General features: G+C 37.9%; 1 long non-coding RNA gene across 2 annotated transcripts; it reads left to right on the top strand.

Annotated features, from left to right (window-relative positions):
- The first annotated feature begins 378 nt into the window (after positions 1-378).
- On the top strand, positions 379-8,116 carry LOC110942391. 2 transcript variants are annotated; one of them, XR_004884158.1, is made up of 6 exons: positions 379-710; positions 4,907-5,314; positions 5,426-5,595; positions 5,691-5,910; positions 6,012-6,293; positions 6,375-8,116. It is a non-coding gene; the product is annotated as an uncharacterized LOC110942391 (long non-coding RNA). The 2 variants fall into 2 exon arrangements; XR_002594814.2 differs by having other exon boundaries at positions 382-710; positions 5,426-5,515.
- The last annotated feature ends 18,829 nt before the right edge of the window (positions 8,117-26,945 follow it).

The following is a 26,945-nucleotide window of genomic DNA, read 5'->3' on the forward strand; positions in this document are numbered from 1 at the left end:
ATTATTTGAAACGAACTTGAAAAGACTAAAATTCAATTCAAAACGAGTTTAGATTCGGATTGTTTTCTTTAACGGCAAAGCTTGCTCTTACACTGTTTACACAGGTTTGAACATGAGATCTCTCGTTTAAGAGGCATGTGCCTCTACCAAATGGGCTAGCCCACATTAGCATTTAGATCAATTTTTTTTTTATCCAAACTGAATTACAAATTCGGATTTAGAATCCAATCCGAAACAAATGTCAGTTTAAACCGAACCAGACATTTGAATTTAAATAATATCCTTATATTTGTTTTTTCATCTTATATATTTTGACATGATATCTTTAGGGGTTTGGGCTTGAGCTTACTGCATTAACTTTAAGTGGGCTTGCAGATTGCCCAAGTTCAACATTACCAAAAGTCCAAATGTTTATCGAGTATTATCCAACGGACCAACTCTCACATCTAACCTAAATTCCTAAAGTCTTCAACAACCCTAGCAGCCACCAACAAATTGTGCGATCTGCTTCACTTCACCAATTTTTTTTTTACTTCAGTTCACCTTCGAACCCACGCATCCCTTTGTTAGTTACTTTCAAAGTTTTTTTAGTCAGATTCGCCAACAAGGATGAGGTTTATTAGCATATGTCAAGCAAATCTCCAATGGCGTCTTGTTGAACGACACTCACGACAGCTATCTCAAACGACGTGTTTTTGAGTTTCAGAAAGGTCAGTATCATATTAAGTTTGTTTCTTGATTTGTTTATGCTCATTAATGAATATTAGCTACGGATAGTCCAATGAAACAAATAAAACTAAAACAAAAACAAAAATCATCTCATTCGTGGTTGGGGTTAGTGATGGATGGGTAGTGATATTTGTTTATTTATTTGGGTTATTGGATTTTGTTAATCCTGTTGGCCAATAATAATCCCAAGTTTAAAAATTCCCTCCAACGATCCCAACTTGTAAGAATTTGGCCCTCATTGGTCATTTTTTAACATAGGTGTACTTAAATAAATTAAGGAGTTCTGCAAGTGCACTTGAATCTATTGAGTGTTGGGTCAAATTGGAGAATGATATCAATTATGACGGTTTTAGTTTTGCAGTTTTATTGTATTGTATAGGATGACGTTTTTAGTTATTTTAGTCGGGTATTTTAGCGAGTTTAGTAGGTTATCCAAGCAAGAGGCGGCTTGCTTGGAAAACAAGGCTTAAGGGGCTATAAATAGAATATTATACCTCACTTGTGAGGTGTGCGTTTGTGAGCCACCACCCCGGGAGAGCTCACCTGGGGTGGATGATTATCTTGTAATCTTTTATCACAATGAAAAATATCTTTCTTTCAATTTTATCTGTCTATCTTTCTATTGTTTATCTTGGTTCTTGGCTCAGAATCACCCGTCTCATTATTTTTACCGAATCGAAACTGAAATCGGATCGTTACGGGACTACAATTTTTTTTCTTTTTCTTTTTCTTTTTTTTTTTTTTTTTTGCAAAGAATGCCATACAAATAGATATAAACCAAACAAAAAAGGGCTAAGATGATCAAAGTGTGAACTTATTGTTCCACTTAGTGTATACTATAATATGTTTAGCATTAGCACTTTTACTTCTTTGCATTCTCCCTTCCGCTACAGGTGCTACTTGGGGCCAGTCCTAGAAATTGTGCAAAATCAAGCTCCCAAACCCTCTCAACCGACCATCTTGTTCATCCGTTAAAAGAACAGCCCGGACCTGATAAAAGAACCTGTGTGACTCATCAATTAGTATCTCCACAACCCTATCATCAACAACCTTAAAAACTGTCTTGTAACAAGCCACATGTGTGAGGGGCAAAACATTTACAATGTCTCCATTGCTTTCAACGACTTTAACAATGTCATAATCACCAGATTGAGGATGCCAAATTCTTATATGTTTAAAAATGATCAATGTGGGCCAAACTTTTACAAGTTGGGATCATTGGAGGGAATTTTTAATGTTAGGATTATTATCGGCCAACAGGTGTAACTTAAGATTATTAAAATCCAATAACCATATTTATTTCGATGGATGTACTAAGGCTAATATAACAATATTATGTTGCTAAGACTAAGTTAGGCTTTTGTACGGATTAATATTTGTTTTGAATTTTTTTGTGAATGTTTATTATAAAAAAAATACATCTCTAAATCAAATTAATAATGCGTTAAATAGAATCCGTAATAATTAACTAAACAATAACATCAAAACAAAGGAATTTATATATTTTAAATGCTACACCAAAGAAATTAATAAATAAATAATTAAAAGTAGAAACTTATTTAACATGTGTATAGAAGATTTTTAACTTAGAAACAAAAAGAATCGATAACAATGCTGTCGACTTTTTCAAACATATTAATTAATAATAGTTTTTTTGTGTTAGGTTTACAATTAGGGCTGTAATCGAATCAAACATGTTCGTGTTTGTTCCTTCGGTTCTCGCAATTATACACACATGTTTAATGACGTGTTATTTTTTGATTGGTTAATATTGGTTCCTACGATTCTCGTAACCGGGGATGGTTTCATTTGAACCGATCCCTATATAGTAGGGTTCGGCTACAAAGTCTATTTTTCCTATAAAGTGTACAAAGTCATAAAACACCACAATTGCAGCTATAAAACACAAAAACTCACAAATAACATAGTGAAGAACACTAAAACACAATATCCAAACCCTAACAGTCCTTGAAAACTTCAAACACGTCATCGTAGAACTATGAACATAAAACACAACATGATAATCAACATAAAACACTATAATATTAGTCATTCGATAATCAAAGTCTTATCATCCAAAACACAACACAAAACCCACAAATATGGTGTTTTAATAATCTTCACTATGTTATTTGCCGGTTTTCAGTGTGTTATATGGTTGACATTATGGTGGTTTATGACTTTTTACACTTTGTAGGAAAAATGGACTTTGTAGCCAACTCCCACCCTATATATATATATATATATATATAGGGTAAGGATCCTGTAAAAAGTGCTCAAAGTGTAAGAAGTGTGAGAAGTGTATTATAACACTATATATAATACTATATAACACCATATAAACACTGTATAACAATATGTAACACCATATAATACCGTATAACACTATGTAACACTATATATCATTATATAACAAATATAACACTATACATCTATCACAGACATGCTATCAGACAACCTATAGTGTTATATTTGTTATATAATGATATATAGTGTTACATAGTGTTATATGGTATTATATGGTGTTACATATAGTTATACGGTGTTTATATGGTGTTATATAGTATTATATATAGTGTTATAATACACTTCTCACTAGGGGTGTTCAGGATTCGTTTCGAATTCGAAAAATTCGAAATTCGTTTAAATTCGATTCGATTATCAAGAATTCGTTTCGATCATAATAATTCGAATTCGAATTCGATTCAATTCGAGTCAAGTAAATCGAATACGAATCGAATACGAATTTATAATTTAAAATTCGATTCGATTCGAAATTCGAATAAAAATTATACATTTTTATTTATTATTTTTATATATAATAAATATATCACTTTTATTAAGCTATACTATAAATTCTTTTCTAAATTTTTCCAAGTATTAAAATTACCCATTACCAAACCCATTACATGACCCATAAGTAAAACCTAATTAACAAATCTATCAATAGATTTCTAAACATATGGAGTGATTATTCCCGGCTTCTCTTTTTGAATTTTAGACTTGTGGTACTTTATTTGAAAATTTTTAATGTCATATCGTGTTTTATGGTTGCTTTAAAATTTATGTTTATTTTTATAGTTTTTTACATGTTTTAAAGAATCTGAATTAAATCGATTTTTTTTCGAATTCGATTCGAATTCGAAATTTTAATCGAATACGAATCGAATACGAATTGGGTTTTTTATTCGAATACGTATTCGATTCGAATTCGATAGGTTTTAATCGAATTCGAATCGAATACGAATTCAAGGAAAAATAAAAATTATTCGAACAATTCGATTCGAATAATTCGAAAATTCGATATTCGATTCGATGAACACCCCTACTTCTCACACTTCTTACACTTTGAGCACTTTTTACAGGATCCTCTACCTATATATATATATATATATATATATATATATAGGGGAGGGTTATCTTGAGAACGCTAAATATTGCGAGAACCGTGAGAACGAATGAAAAAACCAATCAAAACCAATTTTTTTTATACAAACCTCATTGTAATTAAGAAACAACATCAAAACAAGAATTTATAACATCAAATAATTCATTTCTCATTTCAAAATCATTCATTTTAGATTTTTTACACATGTGTAAATATAGCAGATTTACACATGTGTAAATGTCATACTTACACATGTGTAAATTTTCTTTAGTTATGAATTCACGTAAATTTAAACATGTAAATTGAATTTCTAACATTGTATTCGAATAATAATGATAAGTGTAGAAAAAAATTTTAAATTTGAATTGTTTTTGACCAAGTTCTCATGGTTTTTTCATTTGTTCTCACGGTTCTCACAATATTTAGCGTTCTCATTTAAACCCTCCCCTATATATATATATATATAGGATTAGGTTCAAGAGTGAACACTAGTGTAGCTTGCGAACTGAGTGAACTAATCCTGGCCATACATATGTGTAGATTAATGGCCAGGATTTGATGTTGAAATACACTAGTGTATTTTACGATTTGATTATGAGATCCTGGCCATACACGTGTGTAGATCAATGGCCAGGATTTGTTCACTCAGTTCGCAAATACACTAGTGTTCACTCTAGAACCCCACCCTATATATATATATATATATATATATATATATATATATACACACACGTTATATAAACTAATTTATAAAAAGTCATATGAATTATGTCTGTTAAATGTGTGTAGATGACGTTACTATGAAAGGAAACAATAATAGTGGGGCCGACGAGGCAGATGGGTTCTCGACTCTTCATGTTGCGTCAACGTTTACACAGAATGTTATTGTGTACACTGATGTACTCCAAGATGTTCTTTCAGGTGCGTATGATACGCAACGGATGGATGACATGCCCTCATTCGACTTAGGGCTATCTCAGCCTCTTCCAAGTACACAAGAGTTGGTGGCGATGAGAGAAGAAACTGTGAAAAATGTTGATCCGGAAGCTGATGTTGGTGGCAAAGGAAAAAGAAAAAACAAATGTCGAAATACGGGAAATCTCCGTTTATGTTACGAGCTGTGGACATTAAGTCATGGATACAATCTAAAGATAAAATAATTTGGAGATACCTGTCCGCTTGTGTAGAAGAAACTCAGTATGTATTTTTTTTTTTTTTTTTTTGCACAATCTTGGTTTTTAAAATATGTTTGTTATGATGGTAAATCTCCTAAGAAACATGTTTTGTTTTGTATAATCACGTGTACAGAGTTGCAACTCCGAAGAAGAAGGGCAGGAAGGTTGCGACAAAAGAGGGCAGGGATCAAAAAGAAGTAGCCGAAGTTGCTGGTTCAAAAGGGTAAGCAACAGTTTGACTGGATTTTATTATTCCCTATTTAGTCGATGCATGAAATATATATTGGAGGTTATAACCTTTAGGTTGGTGTCTGCTTATGTAAGTGAATATGGATACACAAGTGGCGTATACACTGGTGTATTAACTACAGAAAATCTATATGTATGATATTGTTCAGGACATACGTGTTCCTAACGGAGTCTGGCATCGGGCTTATGTACTTTCAATTAAAAGATTTTTACCCGAGCGTGTGGATGGGAGACGCAGTTATCAACTGCTTTGCGACGGTCCTAAATTACGAATAAGTTAACAGTAGAAAGCCGACCAAGGGGAAAAACAAAGAGGTTTACAAAAAATTTGGTGAAACTCGCCATCTTTTCTGCCACACGGTTTGTTTTGTAAGTGATTACTTTACTTATATTTGTAAATCATTTTTAATTAGTTTTCGGAAAAAAAATTCAGGTATTGATTGTTTGTTAATTTAAATATAAATATGTAGAACGACGACGTCTTAACTAACACGAAGTACGATGACAAGGGTCGGTTGGAGAAGTTCAGCAGTGCGTTGCTGATGGTGCTGAATAAGGATGCTTCACTTTTGAAGCTGACAGGTTATACGGTGATTGTTTTCCCAATACTGGAAAATCATCACTTTTATCTGGTTAGTTTTGACATGGAAAAGTTGGCAATAAGTGTAATTGACAACATACATGTTAGTGAGAGCTTCATCAAGTTTTCGGGTAACACTGATTTTTTAAAGAAGACGACACCGTTTAAAGTGGTAAGTATGAATTTAATCTGTAAACATACGCATGTGTATAACGTTGCTAACCTAGTTTATGTTTGCTTTAAACGCATAAAGATGTTTTCATAAAATACTTGAGATCCGTACGCCATCCGAAATGTTTGGAGTTTGAGCCAGTAATACCGAAAAGGCTGGAGATCGAATGGGCGACGATAGGAAATAGTGTGGATTGTGGAGTTTTGCTATGCGTCACATGGAGACCTGGTTCGGTGAAACCGACTTAAAATGGGACAGGGGTTTCCTCTCGCGCATACACAAAAAAAGTCTAGTCTAACAAGATTAAGGAAAAAGAATGCTTGCAAGATTGTGTGTTCCGATGCAAACAAGCGGCGTGACGAAGTCATGGGTGCAGCCGTCGCATGGAACTTGGCCGAAGGGTTTGAGGTTGAAAAGGGTTTGGATGTTAGTGATAATTGAAGGAACTTAGTAGTGAAACTGATTTTGATTTACGGTTGTTTTGAATTTTGGCTATGCTGTTTGCGACAATGTTGGTAAACCTTTTTTTTGTGTATGTACATGGTGTTTTTTTGGTTTGATACATTGTTAGGAGAATGATAATGCATATATACTTCAAAAAAGAAAATATACTTAACGGTTATACACTGGTGTTTTGTTCATATATTTTCTTTTTTGAAGTATATATGCATTGTCAATCTCCTAACAATGTATTAAACCAAAAAAACACCATGTACATACACAAAAAAAGATTTACCAACATTGTCGCAAACAACATAGCCAAAATTCAAAACAATTGTAAATCAAAGTCAGTTTCACTACGAAGTTCCTTCAGTTATCATTAACATCCAAACCCTTTTCAACCTCAAACCCTTCGGCCAAGTTCCATGTGACGGCTGCACCCATGACTTCATCACGCTGCTTGTTTGCATCAGAACACACAATCTTGCAAGCATACTTTTTCCTTAATCTTGTTAGACTAGATTTTTTTTCGTGTATGCGCGAGAGGAAACCCACTGTCCCATTTTAAGTCGGTTTCACCGAACCAGGTCTCCATGTGATGCATAGCAAAAACTCCACAATCCACACTATTTCCTACTGTCTCCCATTCGATCTCCAGCCTTTTCGGTATTACTGGCTCAAACTCCAAACATTTCGGATGGTGTACGGATCTCAAGTATTTTATGAAAACATCTTTCTGCGTTTAAAGCAAACATAAACCAGGTTAGCAACGTTATACACAAGCGTACGTTTACAGACTAAATTCATACTTACCACTTTAAACGGTGTCGTCCTCTTTAAAAAATCAGTGTTATCCGAAAACTCGATAAAGCTCTCACTAGCATGCATGTTGTCAATTACACTTATTGCCAACTTTTCCATGTCAAAACTAACCAGATAAAAGTGATGATTTTCCAGTATTGGGAAAACAATCACCGTATAACCTGTCAGCTTCAAAAGTGAAGCATCCTTATTCAGCACCATTAGCAACGCACTGCTGAACTTCTCCAACCGACCCTTGTCATCGTACTTCGTGTTAGTTAAGACGTCGTCGTTCTACATATTTAAATTAACAAACAATCAATACCTGAATTTTTTTTTTCGAAAACTAATTAAAAATGATTTACAAATATAAGTAAAGTAATCACTTACAAAACAAACCGTGTGGCAGAAAAGACGGCGAGTTTCACCAATTTTTTTGTAAACCTCTTTGCTTTCCCCTTGGTCGGCTTTCTACCGTTAACTTCTTCATAATTTAGGACCGTCGTAAAGCAGTTGATAACTGCGTCTCCCCTCCACACGCTTGGGTAAAAATCTTTTAATTGAAAGTACATAAGCCCGATGCTAGACTCCGTTAGGAACACATATGTCCTGAACAATATCATACATATAGATTTTCTGTAGTTAATACACCAGTGTATACGCCACTTGTGTATCCATATTCACTTACATAAGTAGACACCAACCTAAAGGTTATAACCTCCAATAAATATTTCATGCATCGACTAAATAGGGAATAATAAAATCCAGTCAAACTGTTGCTTACCCTTTTGAACCAGCAACTTCGGCTACTTCTTTTTGATCCCTGCCCTCTTTTGTCGCAACCTTCCTGCCCTTCTTCTTCGGAGTTGCAACTCTGTACACGTGATTTTACAAAACAAAACATGTGTCTTAGGAGATTGTCCATCATAACAAACATATTTTAAAAACCAAGATTGTGCAAAAAAAAAAAAAAAAAATACATACTGAGTTTCTTCTACACAAGCGGACAGGTATCTCCAAATTATTTTATCTTTAAATTACATCCATGATTTAATGTCCACAGCTCGTAACATAAACGGAGATTTCCCGTATTTCGACATTTGTTTTTTCTTTTTCCTTTGCCACCAACATCAGCTTCCGGATCAACATTTTTCACAGTTTCTTCTCTCATCGCCACCAACTCTTGTGTACTTGGAAGAGGCTGAGACAGCCCTAAGTCGAATGAGAGCATGTCATCCATCCGTTGCGTATCATATGCACCTGAAAGAACATCTTGGAGTACATCAGTGTACACAATAACATTCTGTGTAAACGTTGACGTAACATGAGGAGTCGAGAACCCACTATTATTGTTTCCTTTCATAGTAACGTCATCTACACACATTTAACGGACAGAATACATATGACTTGTTATAAATTAGTTTATATAACGTATGTTTACAGGAACACCAAAAACATACCTTTTGTCCGTCCAGCATCTGATTTTACACCAGACGGTTCACCCTTATCATAGACAACACTTTTGTTAAACATCAACTTGTACCGTTCCAGTACCGGCAACAAGCACTCGCTATTCGGGAAACGAGCGGCAACTTGGGCAACAACTTCTTCCAACTTCCTCTTCAACCCTTCCGCCTCGTCCAACATCCGAAACAATCCATCAACGCAATCCTAACATTAACAATCAAAATTTATTATTACTCTATATAAGATATGAATGTTTCAAATTATTTGATATCAACAAAAACATACCTCAAGCGACATCCCATCAAATCCCGCACTTACATTTTCGTCGTCTCCTTTCGATAGATTTACCACTTCGTCTTCACTTAATTGGTCGTACTCTTGATCATCAGCATACAACTCCCTAACATCACCCAGTCCAAACCCCCCGTTCTTTATCTCCAAGTCCTTCCGCATACTCATCATATCTTTTGTCCAAAAGCTGATTGGAGCTTGCTCACGATCTCCTCCCAATCCTGGACACGTTGTGCTGTCCAGGTAAAGCAACTACACATACAAAAAAAAAACCCATTATTCAACTTTACCAGATATATACTATGCTGTACACAAATGTACAGAACAAATTACTATGTTGTACACAAGTGTACAGAACAAATTACATAGGTGTATTTCAAGGTTACGCGTCGTACCACCAAAACAGTCAGCGGACCGCTGAAAAACGAATCACGGTCACTTCTGTCCCAATCACTTTTACAGACCCTAATAGTGTCCATAATCAACTGGCACCAATCGTGCTCTCTAAACTCCTTTGAAAGACAGAACCATCCAAGCATTGTATACATCGCGTTCCCGTTCTTGGTACTTGCTATCATTGTGGCTATAAATAGCATTGCAAAATCCATTTTGAACATCTCCTCATCGGCATAACTATTTTCTCTGATCTTGTCGACGATTTTTTTACAACTAATCGGGATCTTCACAAACCGGTTTTTCCATGTATCCACAAGTTTCTCAGCATCAGCACATCCTTCCGCATCCCTCACCACTCGTATACCTCCGTAAGGTACACCCATTATTCTACGAATGCCCTCTTTATCAACTTTTATTTGTCTGTCCCCTAGATTGATTTCCATTTTTCGGTATCTAGCCTATCGACCACAAAATACGCCAACGACGCATTTATGTCTGATACTTTGAGATTCAGTATCTTTCCAGATCCCATTTTACGAACCACATTTCTCTGCCACCTCGTCAAGATGCTAACAACTTCGAACAATTTGTTCGGGGAGGTACGCGTCCTTATCGACGGTAACTCTTTACAACGCTTCGCCCTCGCACGTTTCTTGCTGTTACTTTTTCTATTTTTGGTGTTCCTTGCTTGCTTCCTTTTTTTGAATTTGAAAATCTGGTCAACCTCATTCATTTCACAATCTTCTTCGTCATCTAAACAATTATTAAAACCGTTAACAACATATTATAACAGCTCTTGTATACATATATCAATACAAACAATACCTCCTTTCACATCTTCGTCTTCGCTGGCCATGCATTCCGCGTTAGTCGTCTTCATTATCCGTCTCCCACAACCCTCCGTAGCTACATCAAAATCTAATCAAAACACATTTTCCCATTGTTGTATACATAGACAATTTTAATAACAGTTGCGTACATATGTCATAATTTCACTTACCTCTACCAAGTTTTTCCTTCCCATTTCGGGATGTGTGTTCCTCATTAACTGTTTCCGTCTTGCACACCTCGTCCTTTCCTGAAGTAAAATTCCCCAACCATTAGGACGCTAAATACAACTTCGGGCGCATAGGCACCGATTGGTTACGTTCATAAATATCAATGCATATATGTTATACCGTCCTGTATATTTGAGAACGGCACACGAACCGCTTTAAATGATTGACCACTCGGAAGCCTACATGCCTGTCGTTTTCTTCTCTTTCCCAAAACTGTTTCATTCATACACACAACCAATTAGTATACACAAAAAGCAACGGTTACACAAACACTTTCACACGTTATGACGGTTCAACAAACAATCTACATGTTCTATTACTAACATCTTTTGTTGTCTTCTTTTCCATATCATGACTAGCACACACATTCGCACATTCATCTCCTTCAATATCAGCTATCTTAATACCTGTTTAAAAATAGAAACCTCAAAACACAATAACATAGGGGCATACAAACAATGCGTTATTATATACACTAAAAGTATCTAACATACAATAACATAGGTGTCACACCCCCAAAATCCACCATGCGGAGTACCACCGGTTGGAGGCGTGACGTGACCAGGATCGAGCCACCAATCATACTGAACAACGTATTTAAGTAAATAAAGCCAACCACAATACGATTGGTGACCAAAAGCTAGTTAACCAAGTTTTAATTTAAACAGTGGAAGCATAAACGTAAAGTCCAAAACATAAGTCCATAGTTTATAAGTTAAAGTTCAAAACGCCAGTTTTATAAGTTCATAAGGATTTAAATATTAAGCACGAAACATGACAGTCCGTATCCCACAACGACTCCATCCTCGTGCAAGCTCCAGCATTTAGCGACCTGTAAGGCATGTAACAACGAGTCAACAACAAAGTTGAGTGAGTTCACAGTTGATTGATTAGTTTTAAGTTGTTTCTGAAAACGTGGTTTGTCTTTCGCTGGCGTAATTGCCGTGGGGGTTACCCCGTAGTTTGAAAGAAAATTTAACCAGTTCGTTCTTTAATACCCATACCCTGTCCATGATTAGTGGGGGCTTCCCCATGTGAACTACTAGACCGTTACCATATCGACTACTAACGCAAATAAGTTGTGCCCTACGTCAGTGTCTATCATCACTGACGGTTTGCCATAGTCCATTAGTTTACGTCCGTCTGACTGGCACGGTGTGAGGTTTGTTAAACCTAATAGCGCTATTAACTAATGACCCGCTCGCCATTGGCCTCGGCGATTAAGTCGATATAAAAATGAGGGACTTATGATAGAGTTTTGTCTAGTAGGTTTTAAGATTGTTGTCCTACCCAAGGAGGACGAACGTACGTAGTTCTACCCAAGGAGAATACGCGGGATTAATATTGACATCCTACCCATGGAGGATGGCCGTACATATCCTACCCAAGGAGGATATGTAGATTCAGTTTTAAATTCTTTAACCCATTCCCAAACCACCGGGAATCCCATGCCTTAGAAAGTGTGTGAACTCACCTCGGTTTGCTCGGTTAGATTCTCAAATATAGCTAACAGTCAAGGTCGGTCAATCACGTCCTAATATGATTACCAGTTAGTCATTTAGTGGTTTTCAGATAGAGCACAAAGTTCCTACACGTATCTATCACATAACATGCATTACTTTAACGGTTTATGCCCATGTATCCTCCCCATCTATTCCCATTCACAAATAAACATACGACATTGCACATAACACTTTTACCGACATATAACATGTTAGATCATTCACAGATAGCATACTCGACATTTAGACGCGCAAATTACTACTTATATCATTTCAACTTAAATATCCAAAACTAGGCTGTTTCTGAGCATTTTAATAAAATAGTTATCTTATTTCAAAAATTCCCAACTTTTTACAAAAGATGCTAAACGATCCAAATATTATTGTGTAAAAATATCGGGGTCCAGTTCATTGCCAATATTTTATAAAAAATCATTTTCCGGACTGCAATCAGATTCATTATTTTCTGACTGCAGTGTAACACCCTTACCGATATTTAACGTATTTCTTATAAATTAAGAACTAAAAATGTGTATTAATGATCACACATACTAATCATAATACGGGTTTATTTAAACATTACTTAGCACTAAAACAATACAACAAAATGTGATTGAATTCGTCGTTCAAAATGACAACGTAATAATATGCGGAAGCTTGAACTTGATCGTGTTCGGTTCTTCGTTGAGCTTGATCGTCCCCCGGTATTGCATATAATACCTACAATTCATAAAACATGAATTGAATTAGTCATACGTAGCTTAGAACGTGTTTAAACGAGTTCGCGAGGCAAAATAATTGAAAAAAAAAACAACTTTTTTTAAAAACTGACTCCGTCATGCCATGCGACGGAACCCACTTGCTCCCTCCCGTGGCGCGAGGGAGACCATTTTCCAGCAGGTTCGTATCTGGGACCTGCATATTCCCAGCACGTCCAGTTTTTACGGAAACGGCCATAACTTCTTCGTTATTGATCCGTTTTACCCGATTCTTTTTCCTACGCGTCTGTAATTTAATTCTCCATCTTATGGAGTTAAAATCCAACATCCGACATAATAAATTTTGAGACTTCTAAGCCTTCGACTCATTACCTTTTTACCGAATTTTTAAACCGTTTATGCATTTTATCAAACAAACATATTTGTTTGATCCTCATTTCACATGCCCTCTTCAATTTAATGTTATCTACCATGTTAGGTTCTAATCACATGTTTCTTACACAATTTAAACCCGTTTTAGCTCGTATGCTTATTTTGACCCGTTAAGGGTAATTAAGCCTATTTTAAGCATGAATCTCTTTCACTCACATCAAGCATTATACTACCACATTTCTTGTCAAATAATCTTTCTTCACAACTATATTTGTGTTGTATTAAGTGTGGAAATTCCTAAACTCCGAGTTTTACCCCTCGAATCATTATTTTACGGCAAAGACTATTATAGAGTCAAATGACTAAGGATTCACATCTTTCGCTTTTGTTTACTCATTCTAAGTGTTTAATCATGCATACTACTCTTTTCCGAACAACCCTTATGGGTCGTTCGCTCGATTTAGCTTACAAGGACATTTTGGTCCATTTAGTCCTTTCATTAATATAAAGGACTTTTAAAAGGATTTTCGACCCAAAGGCCCTGTTTTAAACTATGCATTTGATTCAAAAAGTCATTATGTTTTCAAAACACAACGATTATCATATGAATCATTCGGTTTGCTTATTAAGGTAACCAAATGTCTATATGACTGCATTTAACTATCAAGGAGCCTCTAATTCCTATTGAGTTGTTAATCTATATTATACATACCTGGCTCGGATCAATGTATATATTGACCCATTTCGATACCTTGCCTTAGTAACCGCTAAGTAATTGCGATGTAAGTATCCATTTGATATTTATTCCTGAAATCATACAACTCGATAAACCATTAGTCGATATTGTCAAGGGTGATAGTTTCACCTTTTGACCCGTTTGGTCTAAATGACCAATTATATTAGCGAGATGACATTTATTACCACCTCGTATATATGACTCGCTTCGATTTACACCGTGCGATCACTTTACTTATAATTTCATCTCTTAACACTTTTTGGCCTACTATGGCTTACGTCATAATTGTCTTTTTCGTAATTAACACGACAAAAGGATATTCTAAAATATATGACTAGTGTAAGATATACTTACCTTGCACCCAAATTACGCTTTTCCTTCATTCTTGATTCGTTTGACCCGCTTCCTTCCCCAAGCTTTCACCTAGCTTGCCAAGCGTCAAACTATCATTGTAATCGTAAGATGGTTAGGTTAGTCATAATCATTTACGACCATTCCGTCCTACGCTTCTTATATCGAACTTATCATTCGATCATATACTTGGTCGGTTTGACTTTTTTTTAAGTCAATCGACTTATCAACTTATTCAATGAACATTTGGTTTATTGAATTTCGCTCAGGCATTTCATCCAAACTCTTAACGAAATCAAATTTTATACATTAACTACTAGGTAACATGATTTTTTCAAGTATCTATATCACGATCTTAACGTTAATTCTCTTATATCATACAAAACCCATTTCATGAGAAGCATGATCTTGTACCCAAATTCATGGTTTAATCGAACACCTTCTATTTGTTATCATGCATGTTGATTCTAAGCATAGTTATATCATCAATTTCATCCTAACATTAAAACCCACTTATCTAAGTGTGTTAATTCATCAAATCCTTCAATTCATAGCATGTTATGTATGATTTTCACTTAGGGTTTCGTTCCTAAGCAAGTATACATCACTAATCTAGCCATAGCTTCTCTAATTCATGCCTAATTCGCGATTAGGATGATTATCAAATTTTTACAACTTCACGAATGTTAGAAATTCGACATACCTTACGATCCCCTTGACTTGGTGATCACGAATTTGTGTTCATGCATTGATTTGGCTCTTGATTTGGGCTTCAATTTGATCAATTTGTTGAGCTAGGGTTTGGAGCCCCTTGTTCTTGCTCCTGGGCATACGCACACACACAGAAAAAGTGTGTGTTGTGTTTTAATTTTTAGTTTTTATAATTCAAGTCTCCTTTTTGGCAACTTAGGTCCCTCTAGTTTAGTTAGTCATTAAGTAGACCATAACCCACCTATTTATAGTAATATTCCCCTTATTAACTAGATTAAACATTCCTAGTTAACTTAATGGGTTCAGGATGTCATAACCCGTTTTATTTTAAGTCCCGTTAACTCGGGCTTTCTATATGCTTTTGTTTTCTCAAAGTATTTATCCTCTTTTAATTAACATCATGTTTATTTATTTAAATTCTAATATTTACCACGTTAATTTTTACTACTAACGGTGTTTTACCCGTTATCACTATTAACGTGGTTTGATTACGAAACCCATTTTTGGGGTGTTACATGCAGCCCACAGAATAATTCACTAAAAATTCATTGTAAGTCGGATTGACGAAATTTCAGTGGGACAATTACTACGACATCAGTATCCATCTACAGTACCAGTTTCATGATCTAACTCTACCCATAACTCAAGTTACGACAGAAAACAGAACGTATATTTTCAGTAGAAAAATCTCTAGCTGCTGTTACGGAATGACACTTTAAAAATAGTAAACGAAGTCCAAAAATTATGATTTCAGTGCCATTAGAACCGTATTTCATAATACATAAATCTAGGCTTCAGAAAATACATTTTTCGTTAAGTTATGGTCCTGTTACAGCCAGTTAAAGGCGGCTGGAAATGCAGATCAGCAAGCTGTTTTCAGTCTTTTAACATTGTGAAGTGTGTTCGATTGATTCCGTTAACATGTTTAGCGATCACAATAATACTTACAGCAGATTATCACTTATATATGTCAGATTTATCATGCATTAACATATTTCATCATCATTTTTAACACTACTTTACCATATGTTAGATGATGTTCAAGACTTGTTTAAGTTCTTTAGAGTTTTTATGTGTTTGATCTTTAAGCATCATTAACCACTTAAATAACAAGTAAAATACAAGGATCTAAGTGCTTACCACTAGCACAAGGCTAGGGGAGTTCGAGTGTAAAAAAGAGGTGGATAAAAAAAACGAGAGCGGTCCTTCAACTTCCGAACGCACCGAGCTTCGTTGTTCACCTTCTTGCACCTTTGTATGGATGGAAAATGGCTAGAAAGTGACTTGATGGTGGGTGTATGGTGGATGGTTGTGGCTGCCGAAATGAAGAAGAGATGAGGAGAGAATTGTTGTTGGTTGTTGTGTGTTTTGAAGTGAGAAGGTGGAGGTCTAGAGGTTATTTATAAAGACCAAGTCCACCATTTAACCAACATGTAATGTTTCTAATATCTTGCCTACATATCAAATAAAATATGAAAAGATATCAAGGGGTGTGTACCCCCTTGTCTAGAACCGGTTGGGGGGGGGGGGGGGGTGCTTCTAGTTGGGTTGTAAAGGTTTGTTACCAATCTATTTAAGAACCAAGTGTGTAGTTAGTGTAATAAAGTGTGTTATATAATATAAGGGGTGTTAGGGTGTTCGGGGACCATAACTAGCCAGAAATAATAAAATAATATGTGTGGCAAAATTTCAGTGTCCCGGGTAATGTCCGGTTGTCCGGTTGAACACCGTTCCGTTAAAGTGTTTAATTAATCCGTAAAGTGTCTTTTATGTAGATTTTTGTAACACTTTTAATTTCTAACACTTAGGAAATTATAACGGACTATTTATTGACTTTTCTGCATACTGCTAGTATGTTAACAAGCACATGTAAGCATAACACCGATATCAGAAAGCAGTTAAGTAATTCCACACAGTCATCAAGCACTTTAATTATCAATAATAAATTGTACGGAATACATGGAATTTTGAGGGTTGTCACATTCTCCCCTTGTTAAGAAAATTTCGTCCCGAAATTTAGCACGTGGTTACTGAGGAAGCTAGTTAAGTTGCGCTGGTTTCCTGGTTTTCCTGGGGTGTCACATCATCCCCATGTTGATTTGGAATTTCGTCCCGAAATTCTGCAGTAGCTTCAGCCTCAGTAGTGGTTGCATTTTTCTTAAACAGCTGGGGATACTTGAGTTTCATTTGGTCTTCTCGTTCCCAGGTGTACTCTGGGCCACGACGAAAATCCCAACGAACTCGGACAAGAGGTATCCTGGTGCCCTTGAGAATTTTAACATCTCGATCCGTAATCTCTACTGGTTCTTCGACGAATCTCAGCTGGTCGTCGATAGTGAGCTCCTTGAGGGGAACTATGAGGGTCTCATATGACAGACACGTCTTCAGATTCGACACATGGAAAACATTGTGAACTCCGCTGAGTTCTTCAGGTAGATTCAGCCTGTAGGCCACCTTGCCAATTCTCTCAATTATTTCGAATGGTCCGACATAACGCGGATTGAGCTTGCCTCGTTTGCCAAAACGGACTACACCTTTCCAAGGTGAGACTTTGAGTAGCACTCGATCCCCAACCTGGAACTCGAGTGGCTTTCTTCGCTTATCAGCATAGCTTTTCTGACGGTCACGAGCTGCCGCCATTCGTTGTCGTATCTGAGCAATTTTCTCGGCTGTATCTACTACGAGTTCTGGGCCAATGATTTGACTGTCACCAACTTCTGCCCAACAGAGAGGTGATCGGCATTTCCGTCCATACAATGCCTCAAACGGAGCGGCCTGGATGCTAGTGTGGTAACTGTTGTTATATGAAAACTCCACTAACGGGAGGTGCTTTTCCCAGCGGTTACCAAAATCGATTACGCATGCCTAAGCATGTCTTCAAGAGTTTGGATGGTGCGTTCAGATTGCCCATCTGTCTGTGGATGACAAGCGGTGCTCATATCTAAACATGAGCCAAAAGACTTGTGCATAGCTTGCCACAGTTCAGAGGTAAAACGTGCGTCACGATCAGAAATGATGGAGGTTGGCACTCCGTGCCTTGATACCACTTCTTTTAGGTAGATGCCTGCTAGAGTAGAAAACTTATCCGTTTCCTTGATAGGCAGAAAATGTGCAGAGTTGGTCAGTCGATCCACGATCACCCAAATGGTATCATTCCCGCGTTGAGATCTGGGCAGGCCAGTAACGAAATCCATGGAAATTTGCTTCCATTTCCATTTAGGTATCTCTGGATGTTGGAGTGGGCCTGATGGTTTCTAGTATTCGACCTTGACCCTAGCACAAGTCAAGCATTTGCTGACGTAGGTTGCTATGTTGGCTTTCATACCAGGCCACCAATATGTAGTCTTTAGATCGTGGTACATCTTATCCGAACCAGGATGTACTGAGTAACGAGACTTATGCGCTTCATCCATCACAAGCTCGCGTAGATCTCCATATAGTGGAACCCAGATGCGTCCGTTAACATAGTAGGCGCCGTTTTCCTTTTGTTCTAGCCGTTGCCTCGATCCTCGTAAGGACTCAGCCCTGATGTTCTCTGCTTTTAATGCTTCAACCTGAGCATCGCGAATCTGAGCGGGAAGGTTAGATTGGATGGTAAGCTGTAACGCATGTACACGCCTAGGTATAGTATCCTTTCGACTAAGGGCGTCAGCCACAACATTGGCCTTGCCCGGATGATACTTGATAGCGCATTCATAATCATTCAAGAGTTCTACCCATCGGCGTTGTCGCATATTCAATTCCTTTTGCTTGAAGATATGCTCGAGACTCCTGTGATCGGTATAAATGGTGCACTTGGTACCGTACAGGCAATGTCTCCATATCTTAAGCGCGAAAACAACTGCTCCCAATTCCAAGTCGTGTGTAGTGTAGTTCCTTTCGTGAACCTTAAGTTGACGTGATGCGTAGGCAATGACCTTGTCACGTTGCATCAACACACAACCAAGTCCTTGGATGGAAGCGTCGCAGTAAACCACAAAATCATATGTGCCTTCAGGCAATGAGAGGATAGGTGCGCTACAAAGTCTCTCCTTTAAGTGCTGAAATCGGACCCTGTGCATCACCCCAACGATAGGTGACACCTTTCTGAGTCAATGAAGTGAGAGGTTGTGCAATCTTGGAGAAATCCTTGATAAACCTTCTGTAAGATCCTGCCAAACCCAAGAATTGGTGGATTTCTGTTGGTGTGCGGGGTGCAGGCCAGTTCTTGATCGAGTCAACCTTGGATGGATCAACATAAATCCCATCCTTGTTTACCACATGGCCTAGAAAATGGACTTCGCGAAGCCAGAAGTCACATTTCGAAAACTTGGCATACAACTGCTCTTTACGAAGTAGTTCCAGAATAAGCCTCAGGTGTTGCTCGTGTTCCTCCTGACTCTTAGAATAGATCAGGATGTCGTCGATGAAGACTATGACAAATTTATCCAAGTAAGGCTTGCACACTCGGTTCATGAGGTCCATGAAGACTGCAGGTGCATTCGTTAATCCAAAAGGCATAACCAGAAGCTCATAATGGCCGTAACGAGTTCTGAATGCTGTTTTGGAGACGTCCTCCTCTCGGACTCTCAGCTGATGGTATCCCGATCTCAAATCAATTTTAGAGTAATAACTCGACCCTTGCAACTGGTCGAACAAATCATCAATGCGTGGAAGAGGATAACGATTCTTCACAATCACCTTGTTGAGCTCGCGGTAGTCAATACACATTCTGAAGGTACCGTCTTTCTTCTTCACGAATAACACTGGAGCTCCCCAAGGCGAAGAGCTAGGACGTATGAAACCCTTTTCCAAGAGTTCTTGTAGTTGCGTAGACAGTTCTTCAAGTTCTGATGGAGCTAGACGATAAGGTGCTCGAGCTATGGGCGCTGCTCCAGGAGCTAGCTCGATTTGAAACTCGACTTGACGATGAGGCGGAAGACCAGGAAATACCTCGGGAAAGTCACGCACAATAGGAATGTCTTCTATCTTCGTTTCTTCCGCGGATGAATCAGAAACGAGGGCTAGAATAGCGGTGTGACCCTTTCGCAAACACTTCTGGGCCTTAAGGAAAGAGATGATGCCTACAACAGCGCCACTCTTGTCGCCACGAATCACGAGGGGTTCTTTATCAGAACGAGGGATACGGACGATTTTCTCCTTGCAAATAATCTCCGCTTGGTGTTGAGATAACCAATCCATCCCAATGACAACGTCAAAACTACCCAGAACGATAGGAATGAGGTCGATAGAAAAGGTCTGATCGGCAAGGACAAGCTTGCAACCTTTAACTATATGTGCAATCTCTAAACTTTTACCATTTGCTAACTCTACGATATGCTTGGTGTTCAAAAGTGTTGGAGTGCGCTTAAGCATTTGGCTAACTTTTAAGGACACGTAGCTAGTATCGGTACCCGAATCAAATAAAACAGTAACAAAGAAATCATCCAGAAGAAACTTACCTATCACAACGTTGGGATCGTTCCTTGCTTCACCCTGACCAATCACGAACACGCGACCCTGGGCGCCATTGCCATTATTGTTACCTCTGTTGTTGTTTCTTTCCGTTTCTTTGGTTGTTGTTCTGATTTTGGTTTAGCTGGGGGCAATTCCTTTTAAAGTGGCCTTCAGCACCACACTGAAAGCATCCTTTATTTCCCTGCTGATGCTGCTGATGGTTCTGTGGAGCTTGTTGTTGTTGGCGATTCTGATTCACAGGACGTGGGCTCCTGCAATCTTTGGCTTCGTGACCCAGCTTGTGACATCTCTGACAACGACCCTTGTTGCACTGGCCGCTGTGGTGTAGATTACATCGATTGCACTTAGGGTGATTTCCCTTGTACCCACCCTGACCTTGATTCCCAGAAAGCTGTGACTGGGGCTCCTGTACTCGTCTGTCTTTCGCTGCTGGGATTGAGCTGAAGCAGAACCCTTGCCCAAATTTCCATCCCACTTGCGCTTATTATCATTGGGAGCATCGGAAGTAGTAGCGCTAATACGCTTGGGCAGCCTGTTCTGCTCAACTGCCTGATCGGTGAGACGATGAGCCAACTTGACGATTTGCTGAATGGTATCAAGATTAGCTGAGGTTACATGGCTTTGAATCTCTGGCACCAAACCCTTAAGATACAGCTCGATTTGCTTGATGGGATGGTCCACCATAGTAGGACACAGGATGGCCAGCTCGTTTCACCTCTTCGTGTATGCCTCGATCTCAGACCCCGTCATCTTTAGATTGAAAAATTCCACCTCCAGCTTGTGGATGTCGTTACGACTGCAGTACTCTTCCTTAATCAGCTCTTTGAAACCGTTCCACGGGGTGGCATTAGCAACCGCCAACCCAAGCAGTTGAACCTGTGCCTTCCACCATGTTAACGCAGCACCTTCGAGCGTTCCAGTAGCATACTTCACCCTACGATCTTCAGGGCATTCACACATCTCGAAGACAGACTCGAGCTTCTCGAAACAGCGAAGAAGACCTACAGCTCCTTCTGTGCCGCTGAAAGTGCTAGGTCGGCAATCCATAAAGGTTTTGAATGTGCACACAGGAGGCTATGCAGGTTGACCTATGGTGCGAGAATAAAAGACAAGGTTAAGCACGAGGGTTGGTTTGCGAAGGTAGGATCTAAACGTCCTAAGATGGGTTGAAGTAGCAGGTTATACCTCCTGGAGGAACAGCTGCGAGTGCCTCAGTAACTCGTTCATTGATCAAAGTCGTCATCTGGGCTTGAGTTAGGTTGATACGTCCTCCGCGTCCGCTCATGATCTTCATCACGAAGCAACGTAAGTGAGAAAAGTGTCGCGAAAGTGCGTAAGTGTTGGACGACAGGAGAGATTAAACACACAAGGTTCAAATAGCAATTATCACGTTAACTAATGCACGGTGTGAACTATCTAACCGACAATATAACATAAATCATACCACCTATTGTGTCGAGTCTTGCACGTGGAGTGAAGCGTCGTTGTGGATCGTTGAGCACTATACAGGTTATGGTCTGGTTTTATCAAAAAGCTTTTCCCTTTTTAAAACCAAGTTCACTATAACCAATGGCTCTGATACCAATCTGTCACACCCCCAAAATCCACCATGTGGAGTACCACAGCTTGGAGGCGTGACGTGACCAGGATCGAGCCACCAATCATACTGAACAACGTATTTAAGTAAATAAAGCCAACCACAATACGATTGGTGACCAAAAGCTAGTTAACCAAGTTTTAATTTAAACAGCGGAAGCATAAACGTAAAGTCCAAATCATAAGTCCATAGTTTATAAGTTAAAGTTCAAAACGCCAGTTTTATAAGTTCATAAGGATTTAAATATTAAGCACGAAACATGACAGTCCGTATCCCACAACGACTCCATCCTCATGCAAGCTCCAGCATTTAGCGACCTGTAAGGCATGTAACAACGAGTCAACAACAAAGCTGAGTGAGTTCACGGTTGATTGATTAGTTTTAAGTTGTTTCTGAAAACGTGGTTTCTCTTTCGTTGGCGTAATTGCCGTGGGGGTTACCCGGTAGTTTGAAAGAAAATTTAACCAGTTCGTTCTTTAATACCCATACCCTGTCCATGATTAGTGGGGGCTTCCCCATGTGAACTACTAGACCGTTACCATATCGACTACTAACGCAAATAAGTTGTGCCCTACGTCAGTGTCTATCATCACTGACGGTTTGCCATAGTCCATTAGTACACGCCCGTCTGACTGGCACGGTGTGAGGTTTGTTAAACCTAATAGCGCTATTAACTAATGACCCGCTCGCCATTGGCCTCGGCGATTAAGTCGATATAAAAATGAGGGACTTATGATAGAGTTTTGTCTAGTAGGTTTTAAGATTGTTGTCCTACCCAAGGAGGACGAACGTACGTAGTTCTACCCAAGGAGAATACGCGGGATTAATATTGACATCCTACCCATGGAGGATGGCCGTACATATCCTACCCAAGGAGGATATGTAGATTCAGTTTTAAATTCTTTAACCCATTCCCAAACCACCGGGAATCCCATGCCTTAGAAAGTGTGTGAACTCACCTCGGTTTGCTCGGTTAGATTCTCAAATATAGCTAACAGTCAAGGTCGGTCAATCACGTCCTAATATGATTACCAGTTAGTCATTTAGTGGTTTTCAGATAGAGCACAAAGTTCCTACACGTATCTATCACATAACATGCATTACTTTAACGGTTTATGCCCATGTATCCTCCCCATCTATTCCCATTCACAAATAAACATACGACATTGCACATAACACTTTTACCGACATATAACATGTTAGATCATTCACAGATAGCATACTCGACATTTAGACGCGCAAATTACTACTTATATCATTTCAACTTAAATATCCAAAACTGGGCTGTTTCCGAGCATTTTAATAAAATAGTTATCTTATTTCAAAAATTCCCAACTTTTTACAGATGATGCTAACGATCCAAATATTATTGTGTAAAAATATCGGGGTCCAGTTCATTGCCAATATTTTATAAAAAATCATTTTCCGGACTGCAATCAGATTCATTATTTTCTGACTGCAGCCCACGGAATAATTCACTAAAAATTCATTATAAGTCGGATTGACGAAATTCCAGTGGGACAATTACTACGACATCAGTATCCATCTACAGTACCAGTTTCATGATCTAACTCTACCCAGAACTCAAGTTACGACAGAAAACAGAACGTATGTTTTCAGCAGAAAAATGCAGCTCTAGTTGCTGTTACGGAATGACACTTTAAAAATAGTAAACGAAGTCCAAAAATTATGATTTCAGTGCCATTAGAACCGTATTTCATAATACATAAATGTAGGCTTCAGAAAATGCATTTTTCGTTAAGTTATGGTCCTGTTACAGCCAGTTAAATGCGGCTGGAAATGCAGATCAGCAAGCTGTTTTCAGTCTTTTAACATTGTGAAGTGTGTTCGATTGATTCCGTTAACATGTTTAGCGATCACAATAATACTTACAGCAGATTATCACTTATATATGTCAGATTTATCATGCATTAACATATTTCATCATCATTTTTAACACTACTTTACCATATGTTAGATGATGTTCAAGACTTGTTTAAGTTCTTTAGAGTTTTTATGTGTTTGATCTTTAAGCATCATTAACCACTTAAATAACAAGTAAAATACAAGGATTTAAGTGCTTACACTAGCACAAGGCTAGGGGAGTTCGAGTGTAGAAAATGGGTGGATAAAAGAAAACGAGAGCGGTCCTTCAACTTCCGAACGTACCGAGCTTCGTTGTTCACCTTCTTGCACCTTTGTATGGATGGAAAATGGCTAGAAAGTGACTTGATGGTGGGTGTATGGTGGATGGTTGTGGCTGCCGAAATGAAGAAGAGAGGAGGAGAGAATTGTTGTTGGTTGTTGTGTGTTTTGAAGTGAGAAGGTGGAGGTCTAGAGGTTATCTATAAAGACCAAGTCCACCACTTAACCAACATGTAATGTGTCTAATATCTTGCCTACATATCAAATAAAATATGAAAAGAAATCAAGGGGTGTGTACCCCCTTGTCTAGAACCGGTTGGGGGGTGGGGGGTGCTGCTTCTAGTTGGGTTGTAAAGGTTAGTTACCAATCTAATTAGGAACCAAGTGTGTAGTTAGTGTAATAAAGTGTGTTATATAATATAAGGGGTGTTAGGGTGTTCGGGGACCATAACTAGCCAGAAATAATAAAATAATGTGTGTGGCAAAATTTCATTGTCCCGGGTAATGTCTGGTTGTCCGGTTGAACACCGTTCCGTTAAAGTGTTTAATTAATCCGTAAAGTGTCTTTTATGTAGATTTTTGTAACACTTTTAATTTCTAACACTTAGGAAATTATAACGGACTATTTAGTGACTTTTTTGCATACTGCTAGTATGTTAACAAGCACATGTAAGCATAACACCGATATCAGAAAGCAGTTAAGTAATTCCACACAGTCGTCAAGCACTTTAATTATCAATAATAAACTGTACGGAATACATGGAATTTTGAGGGTTGTCACAATAGGGGCATACAAACAATGTGTTATTCATTTTTTCCTTTATATGCACAGTAAATACTGTTTTTTAATCTAAATCCCACATACAATACACTTATGTATCTCTTTTCCATTACATATACCAACTGTGTTCCTATCCATATGTACTTGAAAAAAACCTATTAACACATACATCAAAGTGGTGTACACGTTAAACACATTAAAATCCACATATGTACTTCAGCTTTTTTACTTATGTTTACAATAAGCTGACTATACCTTCTTTGCATCTAGTACACAAGTGTACACTAGTAACATTACATCATCCTACGAAGATAACAAGCAAGCTACACCCCATGGATACACTTGTGTATTCCGACTATATCTTTTTTATCTATTTTTTATGAAAACAAGCACATTTACACACACATCAAATTGCTCTACAAAATCACTACATGAAAATACACTTGGGTACTTCATTTTTATACTCATTTTTCAAAACAAGATAATTATACCTTCTGTACATACAATACACCAGTGCACACCAAAAACATTACACCAAAATATGAAGAACAAATGCAACCCCCAACCCTTTGCCACAATTAGGATTTCCGGCGACACAGAGCACCATCGAACATCCGATTCCAAACCCACATTCCGACGGCAAAGGGTGCTCATGTCATCGAATGAAAACTCAGCCAAAAACAGATTCTCATACAAACATCGTTCGATTAAACACATAACACAACAACATATTGATTCCCTACGATCCGATTGAACAAACCCTAACTTTTCGATTATCTAAAAAAACAGAAATTAACAGTTATGTACATCAAGAATCAAGCTAGTGAAGTTAAAACTTACCATCGTTCAACTTCTGTTCTCTATCGCCGGAGGATTGCTTCTCCATCAACGTTGATTTAATCGCTGGTTGGGGTTTTTAGAAAGAGAAATACTATTGTGATTAGTAGCAAATTTCAAGGATTTTTAGTTAGAGTGGATAAATAGCTATGATTACGGGGAGAAAAAGATTTCTCACAATCAAATCAAACGAATACGTTGTGTTTCACAATCAACACTTGTGTTCTGTCGGCAGCTGATATGATCCCCTAACACGCTCGAAAAATTATTGTGTGTATATATTTCAGTTTATACAGCTTTAAACCCAAAAAGATTTTCTTTTCTCATTTTAGTTTCGACAACTGATACCGGGGATTGGAAGTTCAAAGCCTGTGTGCAGATCATGTTGGTGTCTGATGAGGGTTGGGTAAGCTGTGATTGCAAACATAGATCTGGTATGATGTTTGAAAGATAAAATGTGCAAATGTTTGAAACGTTGAAAAGTTCATTAATTTGAACTGTTTTTTTTTAACAAAACGACAAAGTACTTCATAAATCTGATCAACCAAGGCCATTAATTTGGACTTGGTAGGTCAAACAGTTGTCCAGGGTCATTAAATTGGACTTGGTCAACTGGGTGTCAACATGTGAAATCGAAAAAGTTGGAAAAAACGAATAAAAAAATAAATTTCTTAAAAATCAAAGGTTGGATCGCTTTTGTGACATTGGGTCGCTCTTTTGTCAAAATAACATTGAGGACCGCTCATAAGAACATGACAAATAAGCGGTTCAGACCTCATATATAAGGTACAGGGTCCGCTTATTTTGTCATTACCCAAACCGCTTATAAGTCATCTTCTCCGGGGCGATCCGAGCGATTTCAACTGTTCATCGTGATTTACTGCTATTTGATCTGATTTCCCTTTTGTTCTTGATAGATTTCTACTATTTACATCATGGGAAAGGTAAGTACTCTCTTAATTGTAGTTCTATTGAGTTAAACCACGTCTG

The sequence above is a fragment of the Helianthus annuus genome, chromosome 16, assembly GCF_002127325.2.
Source record: "Helianthus annuus cultivar XRQ/B chromosome 16, HanXRQr2.0-SUNRISE, whole genome shotgun sequence".
Classification (NCBI taxonomy): domain Eukaryota; kingdom Viridiplantae; phylum Streptophyta; class Magnoliopsida; order Asterales; family Asteraceae; genus Helianthus; species Helianthus annuus.